This window comes from Cupressus sempervirens, chromosome 2 (assembly GCF_028749045.1).
Source record: "Cupressus sempervirens isolate cs-2001-9-10 chromosome 2, ASM2874904v1, whole genome shotgun sequence".
Lineage (NCBI taxonomy): Eukaryota > Viridiplantae > Streptophyta > Pinopsida > Cupressales > Cupressaceae > Cupressus > Cupressus sempervirens.
Window position 1 is genome coordinate 559,814,912 of NC_143119.1, and position 12,500 is coordinate 559,827,411.

General features: G+C 49.3%; 1 non-coding gene across 1 annotated transcript in view; it reads left to right on the forward strand.

The window, feature by feature from the left end:
- Positions 1–11,719: 11,719 nt before the first annotated feature.
- LOC149574012 (18S ribosomal RNA) overlaps positions 11,720–12,500 on the forward strand; it is a 1,812-nt gene continuing 1,031 nt past the window's right edge. Inside the window, exon 1 of the ribosomal RNA XR_016360669.1 lies at positions 11,720–12,500. This exon is cut by the window's right edge and continues 1,031 nt beyond it. This is a non-coding gene — a ribosomal RNA (18S ribosomal RNA).

Sequence of the window (12,500 nt, forward strand, 5' to 3'; positions counted from 1 at the left end):
TCTAACCATGTGGTCTTTACCAAATCAAGAATTGACTCTTTAAGTCCACTCACAGCTCGTCAAGCTGGCTCACCAAGATGACTTACCATCTCGCCTCACCAGGTTGCCCCACTAGGTCACCTCTTCTTTAAGACTGCTCACCATGTCGGCTTCCCAAGTCACCTCACCGAGTCAACTATTCAGGTTGCCTCACCAAGTCGGCCCCTTAAGTTTGCTCACCAAGTCAGCTCCCTAAGTCAGCTCACCAAGTCGAATCACCTAGTCATTTTACCACCTTGCCCTAGCAGGTGTGCTCGCCAAGTTGCCCCACCGAGTTGCTTCTCTAAGCCCACTCACCATGTCAGCTAACCAAGTCGGTTGTTCAAGTACGTTGCCAAGTCAACTCTTTAAGTTCACTCACCAGGTCAGCCCACCCAAGTCACCTCTTTAAGCTCGTTCGCTAGGTCGTCCTACCCAAGTCGCATCAGCGGGCTAACTCACTGAGTCACCTCACGAAGTTGACTCTTTAAGTGCGCTCACCAAGTCAGCTCACCAAGTCGACTCACCATCTCACCTCGATAAGTTGGCTTGCCGAGTTACCCCACCAAGTCATCGCCTCTTTAAGCCCGCTCACCGTGTCAGCTCGTCAGGTCGGCTCACCAAGTCGACTAATCAAGTAGGCCCACCAAGTCGCCTCAAGGATAGCTCCTCACCATGAGTCGCCTCACCATGTTGACTCAATGAGTCGCCTCACCATGTTGACTCTTTGAGCCCGCTCGCTAGGTCGCCTCACCAAGTCGACTCGAGTATGTTGCCAAGTTGACTCTTTAAGTTCGCTCGCCAGGTCGACTCACCAAGTCAGCTCACCATGTCATCTCAACGAACCAACTCGCCGGGTTGCCTCACCACGTCGGCTCTCTAATACCAATTGCCAAGTCACCCCACCAACTTGCCCCGTTAGGCCCACTAACCACATCACCCCGTTAGGCCCACTCTCACCAAGTGGACTCTTTAAGTCTGCTCATAAAGTCAAGCCACCAAGTACTCTCACCAAGTTGACTCTTTAAGTCCTTTCATCGAGTCACCCCACCAAGTACTCTCACCAAGTAAACTCTTTAGGTCTAATCATAGAGTCACCCCACCAAGTTGACCCTTCAAGTGTGTTCATCAAGTCACCCCACCAAGTCGACTCTTTAAGTTCATTCATCAAGTCACCCCGCCAGGTCAGCCCACAAATTACTCTCACCAAATCGACTCTTTAAGTTCGTTCATCAAGTCACCCCGCCAGGTCGGCCCACCAAGTGGACTCTTTAAGTTCATTCATGAAGTCACTCTGCCAAGTCGGCCCACCAGGTCGACTCTTTAAGTTCGTTCATCAGGTCACCCCGCCAGGTCGGCCCACCAACTACTCTCACCAAGTCCACTCTTTAAGTTTGCTCACCAAGTCACCCCGCCAGGTCGGCCCACCAAGTACTCTCACCAGGTCGACTCTTTAGGTTTGTTCATCAGGGCACCCCACCGAGTACTCTCACCAAGTTGACTCTTTAAGTTCGTTCATCAAGTCGCCCTGCTAGGTCGGCCCACCAAGTACTCTCACCAAGTCGACCCTTTAAGTTTGGTCATCAACTCACCCCGCCAGGTCGGCCCACCAAGTACTCTCACAAAGTTGACTCTTTAGATTCGTTCATCAATTCACCTCGCCAGCTTGGCCCACCAAGTTCTCTCACCAGGTCGACTCTTTAAGTTCGTTCATCAAGTCACCCCACCAGTTCGACCCACCAAGTACTCTCACAAAGTCGACTCTCTAAGTTCGTTCATCAAGTCACCCTGCCAGGTCAGCCCACCAAGTACTCTCACCAAGTCACCCCGCTAGTTCAACCCACCAAGTCGACTCTTTAAGTTCATTCATCAAGTCACCTAGCCAAGTTGGCCCACCAAGTCGACTCTTTAAGTCTGTTCATCAAGTCACCCCACCAAGTACTCTAACCAAGTCGATTCTTCAAGTGCGTTCATCAAGTCACCCGGCCAACTACTCTCACCAAGTTGACTCTTTAACTATGTTCATCAAGTCACCCCACCAAGTCGACCCTTCAAGTGCATTCATCAAGTCACCCCACCAAGTACTCTCACCAATTTGACTCTTTAAGTCTTTTCATCAAGTCACCACACCAAGTACTCTCACCAAGTCAACTCTTTAGGACCGTTCATCAAATCACCTCGCCAAGTCGACCCTTGAAGTCCATTCATCAAGTCACCCCACCAAGTACTCTCACCAAGTTGACTCTTTAAGTCAGTTCAGGAAGTCACCCAACTAGGTCGGCCCACCAAGGACTCTCATGAAGTCGACTCTCTAAGTCTATTCATCAGGTCACCCCACCGAGTACTCTCACCAAGTCAACTCTTTAGGTTCGTTCATCAAGTCACCCCGCAAAGTCGACCCTCTAAGTTCGTTCATCGAGTCACCTGACCAAGTCGACTCTTTAAGTCCTTTCATCAAGTCACCCCGCCAAGCCGACTCTTTAAGTCCGTTCATCAAGTCACCAGAATAACTACTCTCACCAAGTCGACTCTATAAGTCCGTTCATCAAGTCGGCCCACCAGGTCGACTCTTTAAGTCCGTTCATCAGATCACCCCGCCAAGTACTCTCACCAAGTCAACTCTTTAGGTTTGTTCATCAAGTCACCCCGCCAAGTCGACCCTTTAAGTCCGTTCATCAAGTCGCCCCGCCGAGTACTCTCACCAAGTCGACCCTTTAAGTCCTTTCATCAAGTCACCCCACCAAGTTGACTCTTCAAGTCCATTCATCAAGTCACCAGAACAAGTAATCTAACCAAGTTGACTCTTTAAGTCCATCCATAAAGTCACCCCACCAGGTCGGCCCACCAAGTACTCCCACCAAGCTGACTCTTTATGTTCATTCATTAGTTCACCCCGCCAAGTACTCTCACGAAGTTGACTCTTTAAGTCTTCTCATCAAGTCAAGCCACCAGGTACTCTCACCAAGTCGACTCTTTGAGTCCGTTCATCAAGTTGCCCCACCAAGTACTCTAACCAAGTCGATTCTTCAAGTGCACTCATCAAGTCGCCCCACCAAGTACTATCACCAAGTCGACTCTTTAAGTCCTTTCATCGAGTCACCTTGCCAAGTACTCTCACCAAGTCAACTCTTTAGGTCTGTTCATAGAGTCACCCCACCAAGTCGACCCTTCAAGTCTGTTCATCAAGTCACCCTGCCAGGTCGGCCCACCAAGTCGAATCTCTAAGTTCGTTCATCAAGTCACTGTCCCGATCTGGCCAAGCTGTTCTGGTCGAGCTGATTTGGGTGACCCATTCTGGCCGAGCTGATCTGGGCGACCCATTCTGGCCAAGCCATTCTGGCTGGGCCATGCTGGCCGAGCCGATCTGGGCGAGCCGTTTTGGCTGAGCCGATCTAGCCGAGCCATGCTGGCCGAGCCGATCTGGGCGAGCCATTCTGGCCGAGCCGTTCTGGCCGAGCCATGCTGGCCGAGCCGATCTGGGCGAGCCGTTATGGCCGAGCCAATCTGGCCGAACTCCAAAAATGGTGTCGTGGATGGCTGTTTGGTCGCCTCTGTGCCAACTCGATTGGCACAACATTGGGAATGGTTCGATAGTGGTTGTCATTCCAATGTGTCATCGGGATGTCTTGGAATGCGGCCTTTCAAGGGCGAGCTCGCGTCTAGCACTTGGATTGTGCGTTGTCACAAGTGAATGGGGAGATCTCTTTGTGAACGGTGGCATGGCGATTGCAAGAGAAAATTGACTTAGTAGTCAGAGCATTGGCCTCGGGCCATTGTGACGGCCTTGCAATTTCTCTATAACTGCAACCTATGTTTGCGCAGTAGTAGAGTTTGCATGTAAGATTGACCTTTGTTCTTGACGGTTCCAAGTACTCTCACCGAGTCACCAAGTCACCATGCTGGCCGACCCGATCTGGCCGAGCTGATCTGGGCAAGCCATGCTGGCCAAGCCAAGCTGGCCGAGCCGATCTGGGCGAGCCATGCTGGCCGACCCAATCTGGGCGAGCCATTCTGGCCGACCCGATCTGGCCGAGCTCCAAAAATGGTGTTGTGGATGGTTGTTTGGTCACATTTTTCATTGAATTGGATTTTTAAGGGAGTTGTCCATGCTATCGCAGATTTCTAATGCAGAGCAAGCCTCGCACTAATAGCTTATATAGGAGAGGTTGTTGCCGTGAGTCTCTCCCATGCCCCTTTCATTGATTCAACATTGGTGTCTAGGCGGATCAGATTGTTGGGTTTTCAAACGGTGTATGCTGATGTTGAATGAATGAAAGGGGCATGAAGCGATCTCAGTGCTTTTCCTCGGCTCTCCTTTAGATCATGTTTTCTGATGACTCAATTTTGGAAAAGGTGAGGCAGCGGTTGCCGATCCATGGTGTGTGTTTTTGGTGATTTTAAAACTTGATCTATATGTGAGCCCTTGTCTAGCACTCCGGCGTTGCTTGGTATAATGGCAATTTGCTATGGGTGCTCGGCGCTCTAGAAATATGTTATGGTGTACTTGTCGTGGCTACATGGGAGCTTTAATATCGAAAGCTCTCGATGAAAAATGGTGTCCGAGCCATGCTGGCCGACCCGATCTGGCTTAGCCATTTTTGTCGACCCGATCTGGCTCTTCTTTCTCACTCCATCGGCACAAATTCAAGATTTGTTTGACAGTGATTGTCATTCCAATGTGTCATTGCGGTGATCTAGAGAGCGATGCTAAGGGTGGGAGCTTGCGTCTAGCATTTGGGGATGTTTGTGGAAGTGAGCAGGGGAGCTTCTCTTATCGGAACCTCTTCGTGGCCTTTGAATATAGACCTAGTGGTTGTCATTCCAATGACGGCGCTCAGCCGGCGCAATTTCAAAAAAAGGTTTGGCAGCGGTTGCCAGCCCTCACCGCATCTACTTGGTGATTTTAAAACTCGATCTAAAACGGGAGCCCTCGTCTAGCACCTCCGTCCGGTGTTGCTCGGGTATTGCAAAATTTTTTGCTATCGGCGCGAATCCCCCAACGAATCCCTAGCCTTGGACTCTCTCTTAGATTACCTTCTTCGACCACTCGACCGACGCAATTACGGAAAAGGCTTGGCAGCGGTTGCCATTCCACAGCGCGTCTGTTCAGCGATTTCGAAGTTGATCTACTAATGGTGAGCCCTTTTCTAGCCATGAGGTGGGTGCTTAGGGCTCTAGCAATTTTTTGTGTGCCTATCACGGCTACAATGGGAGCTTTGATAACAAAAGTTCTTGGCAACCCTCCCCAATAGAAATCAGTGCTGGTGTTCGCGAAAGACACGTTATTCAAATTTTTGAAATATTGGCACCAACATCGTTTCTATTGGGAGCGCCGTGAAGCCATCCTGATTTTGCTATGCGAGGGCTCTCTCCCCAAAGTCGTTCTCTACGCAACAACTTCTTTGGCACAAAATTTTTAGAATGGTTCGGTAGCGATTGTTGTTCCAATGGTGCTGTTGTGGTGGTTGCCTGGGCAGCGATCTGAAGGGTGACCCGTCGTCTAGCAGTTGGCCTGCGCATCACAAGTGACAAGGGAGCCTTTGTTACCGGAAGCTCCCTGTGGCCATTCGATTAGAAGAGCCATTGCTTGTTTGAGCAAGGATGAATGTAGCCTTGGATTCCAAATGAAATCAATGATTTTGGATCTATATAAGAGCGGAATGAAGCAGCAGCACAGCCCGTTTGCTATGCGCAGCTCCCCAAAGTTGCTCTTCTTTCTCACTCCATTGCCACAATTTCAGGAGTTGTTTGACATCGGTTGTCATTCCAATGTGTCATTGCGGTGATCTGGAGAGTGATGCTAAGGGTGGGAGCTTGTGTCTAGAATTTAGGATGTTTGTGCGAGCGAGCAGGGGAGCTTCTCTTATCGAAACCTCTCCATGGCCTTTGAATATATAGACCCAGTGCCGACGATATCGATGGATGCGAGCCCTTGGATTCCAAATTTGTCCACAGCTAACATTGGTTTTTGTGAGAGATGGGCACGAAAGCACATCCTGATTGCTACGCGAGAGCTCCCTAAGGTCACCTTTGTGCCAACTCGGTCGGCACAACATTGGGAATGGTTCGACAGCAGTTGACGTTCCAATGTGTCATCGGGGGATGTCTTGGAAAGTGGTCTTTCTTTCAAGGGTGAGCTCACGTCTAGACCTTGGATTGTGTGTCACGTCACAAGTGAATGGGGAGATCTCTCTGTGAACGACAGCATGGTGATTGCAAGAGAAAATTGACTTAGTCAGAGCCATTGGCCTCGGGCCATTGTGACGGCCTCAAAATTTCTCTTTAATTGCAACCTATGTTTGCACAGTAGCAAAGTTTGCATGTAAGATGGGCCTTGTTCTCGAGAGTTCCTATAGATGACCTCTGGAACTTTTGGATTGGGCCCCTTCAAGGTGAAATTCATCCAGTTGATCGGATGAGCTCGATGACCATTTCAGTCCCTCGGCTCCATGAACTCACATCTCCTAACTGATGACAATCTTTTGCTCCTCTGCCGACCTCATAAAAAATTGGGTCGTGAATGGCTGTTTGGTAGGAATTTTAAAGGATTTGGATTTTTAAGGTGAATGTCGGTGTGTTTGCTAATTTCTACTGTAGAGCGAGCCTCGCACTAATAGCTTATATAAGAGAGGTGGTTGTCGCGAGCCTCTCCTGTGCCCCCCTCATTGATTCAATGCCGGTGTCAAGGCAGATGGATATGTCAGATTTTGAAATGGTGAACACCGACGTTGAATCAATTAGAGGGGCATGAAGCCCACCCCATCCAGTGTTGCTCGGGTATTGCATAAAATTATGCCATCGGTGCGAATCCCCCAACGAATGCCTACACTTGGACCCTCTCTTAGATCACCTTCTTCGATCACTCGACCGACGCAACTACGAAAGAGACTTGGCAGTGGTTGCCATTCTACAGCACGTCTGTTCAGCGATTTTGAAGTTGATCTAATGGCGAGCCCTTGTCTCTAGCCATGAGGTGGGTGCTTGGCACTCTAGCAAAATTTTTTGCATGCCTATCGCGGCTACAATGGGAGAGGTGGTTGCCGCGAGCCTCTCCCGTGCCCCCCTCATTGATTCAACGCCGCTGTTAGGGCGGATGGATATGTCTGATTTTGAAAAGGTGGACGCCGACGTTGAATCAATTAGAGGGGCATGAAGCCCACCCTCTAGGGTGCTATTCCTGGACTCTCCTTTAGATCATGTTTTCTTGTCACTCAGCTAGCGCAATTTCAAAAAAAGGTTTGGCAGCGGTTTCCAGCCCTCACCGCATCTACTCGGTGATTTTAAAACTTGATCTAAAATGGGATCCCTCGTCTAGCACCTCCGTCTGGTGTTGCTCGGGTATTGCATAAATTTATGCCATCGGCGCGAATCCCCCAATGAATGCCTACGCTTGGACCCTCTCTTAGATCACCTTCTTCGATCACTCGACCGACGCAACTACGGAAGAGACTTGGTAGCGGTTACCATTCTACAGCGCGTCTGTTCAGCGATTTCAAAGTTGATCTAATGGCAAGCCCTTGTCTCTAGCCATGAGGTGGGTGCTTGGCGCTCTAGCAAAATTTTTTGCGTGTCTATCGTGGCTACAATGGGAGAGGTGGTTGCCGCGAGCCTCTCCCGTGCCCCCCTGATTGATTCAATGCTGCTGTCAGGGCGGATGGAAATGTCAGATTTTGAAATGGTGGACGTCGACGTTGAATCAATTAGAGGGGCATGAAGCCCACCCTCGAGGGTGCTATTCTTGGACTCTCCTTTAGATCATGTATTCTTGTCACTCAGCTGGCGAAATTTCGGAAAAAGGTTTGGCAGCGGTTGCCAGCCCCTCACCGTGTCTACTTGGTGATTTTAAAACTCGATCTAAAATGGGAGCCCTCATCTTGCACCTCCGTCCGATGTTGCTCGGGTATTGCACAAATTTTTGCCATCGGCGCGAATCCCCCAACAAATGCCTACATGCTTGGACCCTCTCTTAGATCACCTTCTTCCATCACTCGACCGACGCAATTACGGAAGAGACTTGGCAGCGGTCGCCATTCTAAACCGCGTCCGTTCTACGATTTTGAAGTTGATCTAATGGCGAGCCCTTTTCTATAGCCATGAGGTGGGTACTTGGTGCTCTAGCAAAAATTTTTGCGAGCCTATCATAGCTACAATGGGAGAGGTGGTTGCCGCGAGCCTCTCCCGTGCCCAGCTCATTGATTCAACGCTGCTGTCAGGGCGGATGGATATGTCAGATTTTGAAATGGTGGACGCCAACGTTGAATCAATTAGAAGGGCATGAAGCCCACCTTCGAGGGTGCTATTCCTAGACTCTCCTTTAGATTATGTTTTCTTGTCACTCAACTGTCGCAATTTCAGAAAAAGGTTTGGTAGCGATTGCCAGCCCTCACCGCGTCTTCTTTGTGATTTTAAAACTCGATCTAAAATGGGAGCCCTCGTCTAGCACCTCCGTCCAGTGTTGCCTGGGTATTGCATAAATTTTTGCCATTGGCACGATTACCCCAATGAATGCCCTATGCTTGGACCCTCTCTTAGATCACCTTTTTCGATCACTTGACCAACGCAATTACGGAAGAGACTTGGCAGCGGTTGCCATTCTACACTGCGTCTGTTCTATGATTTCGAAGTTGATCTAATGGCGAGCCCTTGTCTCTAGACATGAGGTGGGTGCTTGGCGCTCTAGAAAAAAAATTTTGCATGCCTATCATGGCTATAATGGGAGAGGTGGTTGCCGCGAGCCTCTCCCGTGCGCCCCTCATTGATTCAACGCCACTGTCAGGGCAGATGGATATGTCAGATTTTGAAATGGTGGACGCCAATGTTGAATCAATTAGAGGGGCATGAAGCCCATCCTCGAGGGTGCTATACCTGGACTCTCCTTTAGATCAATTTTTCTTGTCACTTAGTTGCCGCAATTTCGGAAAAAGGTTTGGCAGCGGTTTCGAGCCCTCACCGCGTCTACTTGGTGATTTTAAAACTCGATCTAAAATGGGAGCCCTTGTCTAGCACCTTCGTCCGATGTTGCTTAGGTATTGCATAAATTTATGCCATCGGCCCGAATCCCAAAATGAATGTCTACGCTTGGAATCTCTCTTAGATCACCTTCTTTGATCACTCGATCGATGCAACTATGGAAGAGACTTGGCAGCGGTTGCCATTTTATAGCGCGTCTATTTAGCGATTTCGAAATTGATCTAATGGCGAGCCCTTGTCTCTAGCCATGAGGTGGGTGCTTGGCGCTCTAGCAAAATTTTTTGCATGCCTATCGCGTAAAGCATGTTTTCTAGTCACTCAGCTGGCGCAATTTTTGAAAAAGGTTTGGCAGCGGTTGCCAGCCCTCACCGCATCTTCTTGGTGATTTTAAAACTCGATCTAAAACGAGAGCCCTCCTCTAGAGGCTCTGTGCCAACTCGATCGGCACAACATTGGGAAATGGTTCGACAGCGGTTGTCGTTCCAATGTGTCATCGGGGGATGCCTTGGAAAGTGGCCTTTCAAGGGTGAGCTCACGTCTAGCCCTTGGATTGTGCATCGCGTCACAAGTGAATGGGGAGATCTCTCTGTGAACGGCGGCATGGTGATTGCAAGAGAAAATTGACTTAGTCGGAGCATTGGCCTCGGGCCATTGTGACGGCCTTGCAATTTCTCTTTAATTGCAACCTATGTTTGCGCAGTAGCAGAGTTTGCATGTAAGATGGGCCTTGTTCTTGAGAGTTCCAGGAGATGACCTCCGGAACTTTTGGATTGGGCCCCTTCAAGGTGAAATTCATCCAGCTGATCGGATGAAGCTCGATGTGCTTGTATCTATTCTGAGACGGTAATGATGGTCATTAATCTGTGGTGGTGAGTATTATCCCATTCGGTAAGTGCAATGGCAGAGCTGGTGGGAAGTACTTGTTGCTTTGTTTTGATGGATATACCCTATATGTAGGTGTCTGCACGGCTTGCAACACACTGCACATTTGGTTTTCAATTCTAAGATGCGCTTGTTGCTGAGTGTGTATGGAGTTGTATCTTTTAGCCAAGGGCTCCGTCTCATTGGCACGTTCTATCATTGCATTTTTATCCTGCCCGGACGGCAAGAAGGAAAGAGATGGTTGCACGGGTGCATTGCTCGACGTCCCTAATTTCATCAAGGGTCCACTCTCCACCCTAAGTTTTTGCCGATCGGTAGAGCCTTGGGATTGAGAGGGGGGCTGACGAAAGATTTGGTTGCCGCATAATTTATTTTCTAGTGCGTTCTCGGTGTGTCCTCGCCTCTTCATTGTCTTATCCTATAGAAGTTCATGGCACTATCGTGACAGCCTTTTGTGGTCCAGGCCAGTAGAAGCGTAGAGTATTACCGATAATTTTTGTTTGAATGCGGAAACTCTCCATGCCCTGTCCTGCCCTGTGCGATCCGAATGGCTACAGCTCGTGGGTTCTGCGGGAGATACTCTTCTTCAGCTCCCCCCTAAAGAGAGCATTCAGTGTTTGCATTGTGTGGACAAAAAGCCCAAGGTGTTTCATCTCTCTCTTCAGATGCAAAATTCTGGGAGGGCTTGTCAAAGAATGGCCGTTTGTACGGGGTGCACCAACAAGCGTGTAGGGGGCATATGCCTGGGAAATGGATGTCTCTGAGTGTCCTTACTCAGTCGCCTGCGCGGTGTACATCTTTGCATTACGACCCTGCTGCGAGCATTTGTGATTCGAGCATTTTGGGGGAACGGGTTTCTTACGAGATGTTCTTCTCAGGCTCTTGCAAACCAGAGCGCTCGTCTTTGCAATGCTCTGACAAGTGCAGGCCCAACGTGTCTGTCTAGGGGAAGAAATCGCACGAATGCTTTTTATCGAGATGTGGGTGCTCACGGGTGGTTCCCTCGCGGTGCCAGTTCTTTTGTATGTGCATGTGCATGAGATTGAAGCTTGTCTGACAACGCTAGTGTGCGTGTTCAGCTGTAGGAACTTTTCTGTACCTGTGCTGGCAGATCACGTGTCACGGGGAACGGTTAGCGAGGCTGTGCTGGGAAAGGAGATATTTGCCAGAGGTTAGACATGTCCGTGTATGCGGGTGGGCTCTCATCACCTATAAATGTACGGAGGGGGTGTTGTTATACATGATGCCCTCGAGCGGCCTTATAATTGAGGTGGTCGCATGCATAGTGATGCCCCCGCCAATCGCATAACCAGCCATGTTTTTGACTCGCACGGCCCTTCACCCTTCAGCACAGTGGTCTCCGTTGGCACTTTGACAACCAGCTCTTCGTCATGGGAAAATGTTTGTTGTGATCGAGAAGGATTTTGTCTGTGCAGGTGCACCTCAACAGGCATGTAGGAGGCATATCCCTGGGAAATGGATGTCTCTGAGTGGCCTTACAATTGAGGTGGCTACGTGCGCGGTGCATCTCGTACAGACTCGAGGCTTCTTTCCAAGTAGTGGTGGCAGCGAGTTCGAGGGTAAAGGGTTCCATACGGGATGTTCTTCCTAGGTGCCTATGAACTGAGGCTCCCTATTCGGCCCTCTCCGGTTGATGATGGGACACTTTCCTCTTGTGCGAAATCTTTGAGCGTTGCGAGTCCTGCATGTGCTGTGAACGTCATTCTTGTTGCTTGTGCGGCGGATTATGTTTGGATGCATGACAGAGCGAATGCAAATTTCAGTTTCCCATTGCGGTGGGCATCCCTTGGCTGTAGCAGGTCTTGGGGGTCCCCTCATTGTTAGAAGCTACCTGGTCGATCCTGCCAGTTTTCATATGCTTGTCTCAAAGATTAAGCCATGCATGTCTAAGTATGAACTATTTCAGACTGTGAAACTGCGGATGGCTCATTAAATCAGTTATAGTTTCTTTGATGGTACTTTGCTACTTGGATAACTGTAGTAATTCTAGAGCTAATACGTGCACCAAATCTCAACTCTCGGAAGGGATGCATTTATTAGATAAAAGTCCGACGCAGGCTCGCCCACTATTTCGGTGATTCATGATAACTCGACAGATCGCACAGACTTTGTGCTGGCGACGCTTCATTAAAATTTCTGCCCTATCAACTTTCAATGGTAGGATAGAGGCCTACCATGGTGGTGACGGGTGACAGAGAATTAGGGTTCGATTCCAAAGAGGGAGCCTGAGAAACGGATACCACATCCAAGGAAGGCAGCAGGAGTGCAAATTACCCAATCCTAACACGGGGAGGTAGTGACAATAAATAACAATACTGGGCTCATCGAGTCTGGTAATTGGTATGAGTACAATCTAAATCCCTTAACAAGGATCCATTGGAGGGAAAGTCTGGTGCCAGCAGCCACGGTAATTCTAGCTCCAATAGCGTATATTTAAGTTGTTGCAGTTAAAAAACTCGTAGTTGGACCTTGGGTCATCACGGTCGGTCCGCCTTCTGGGTGTGCACTGGCCCTCATATCCCTTCTGCCGGTGGCGTATTCCTGGCCTTAATTGGTTGGGTCGCAGTTCTGGCACGGTTACTTTGAAAAAATTAGAGTGCTCAAAGCAA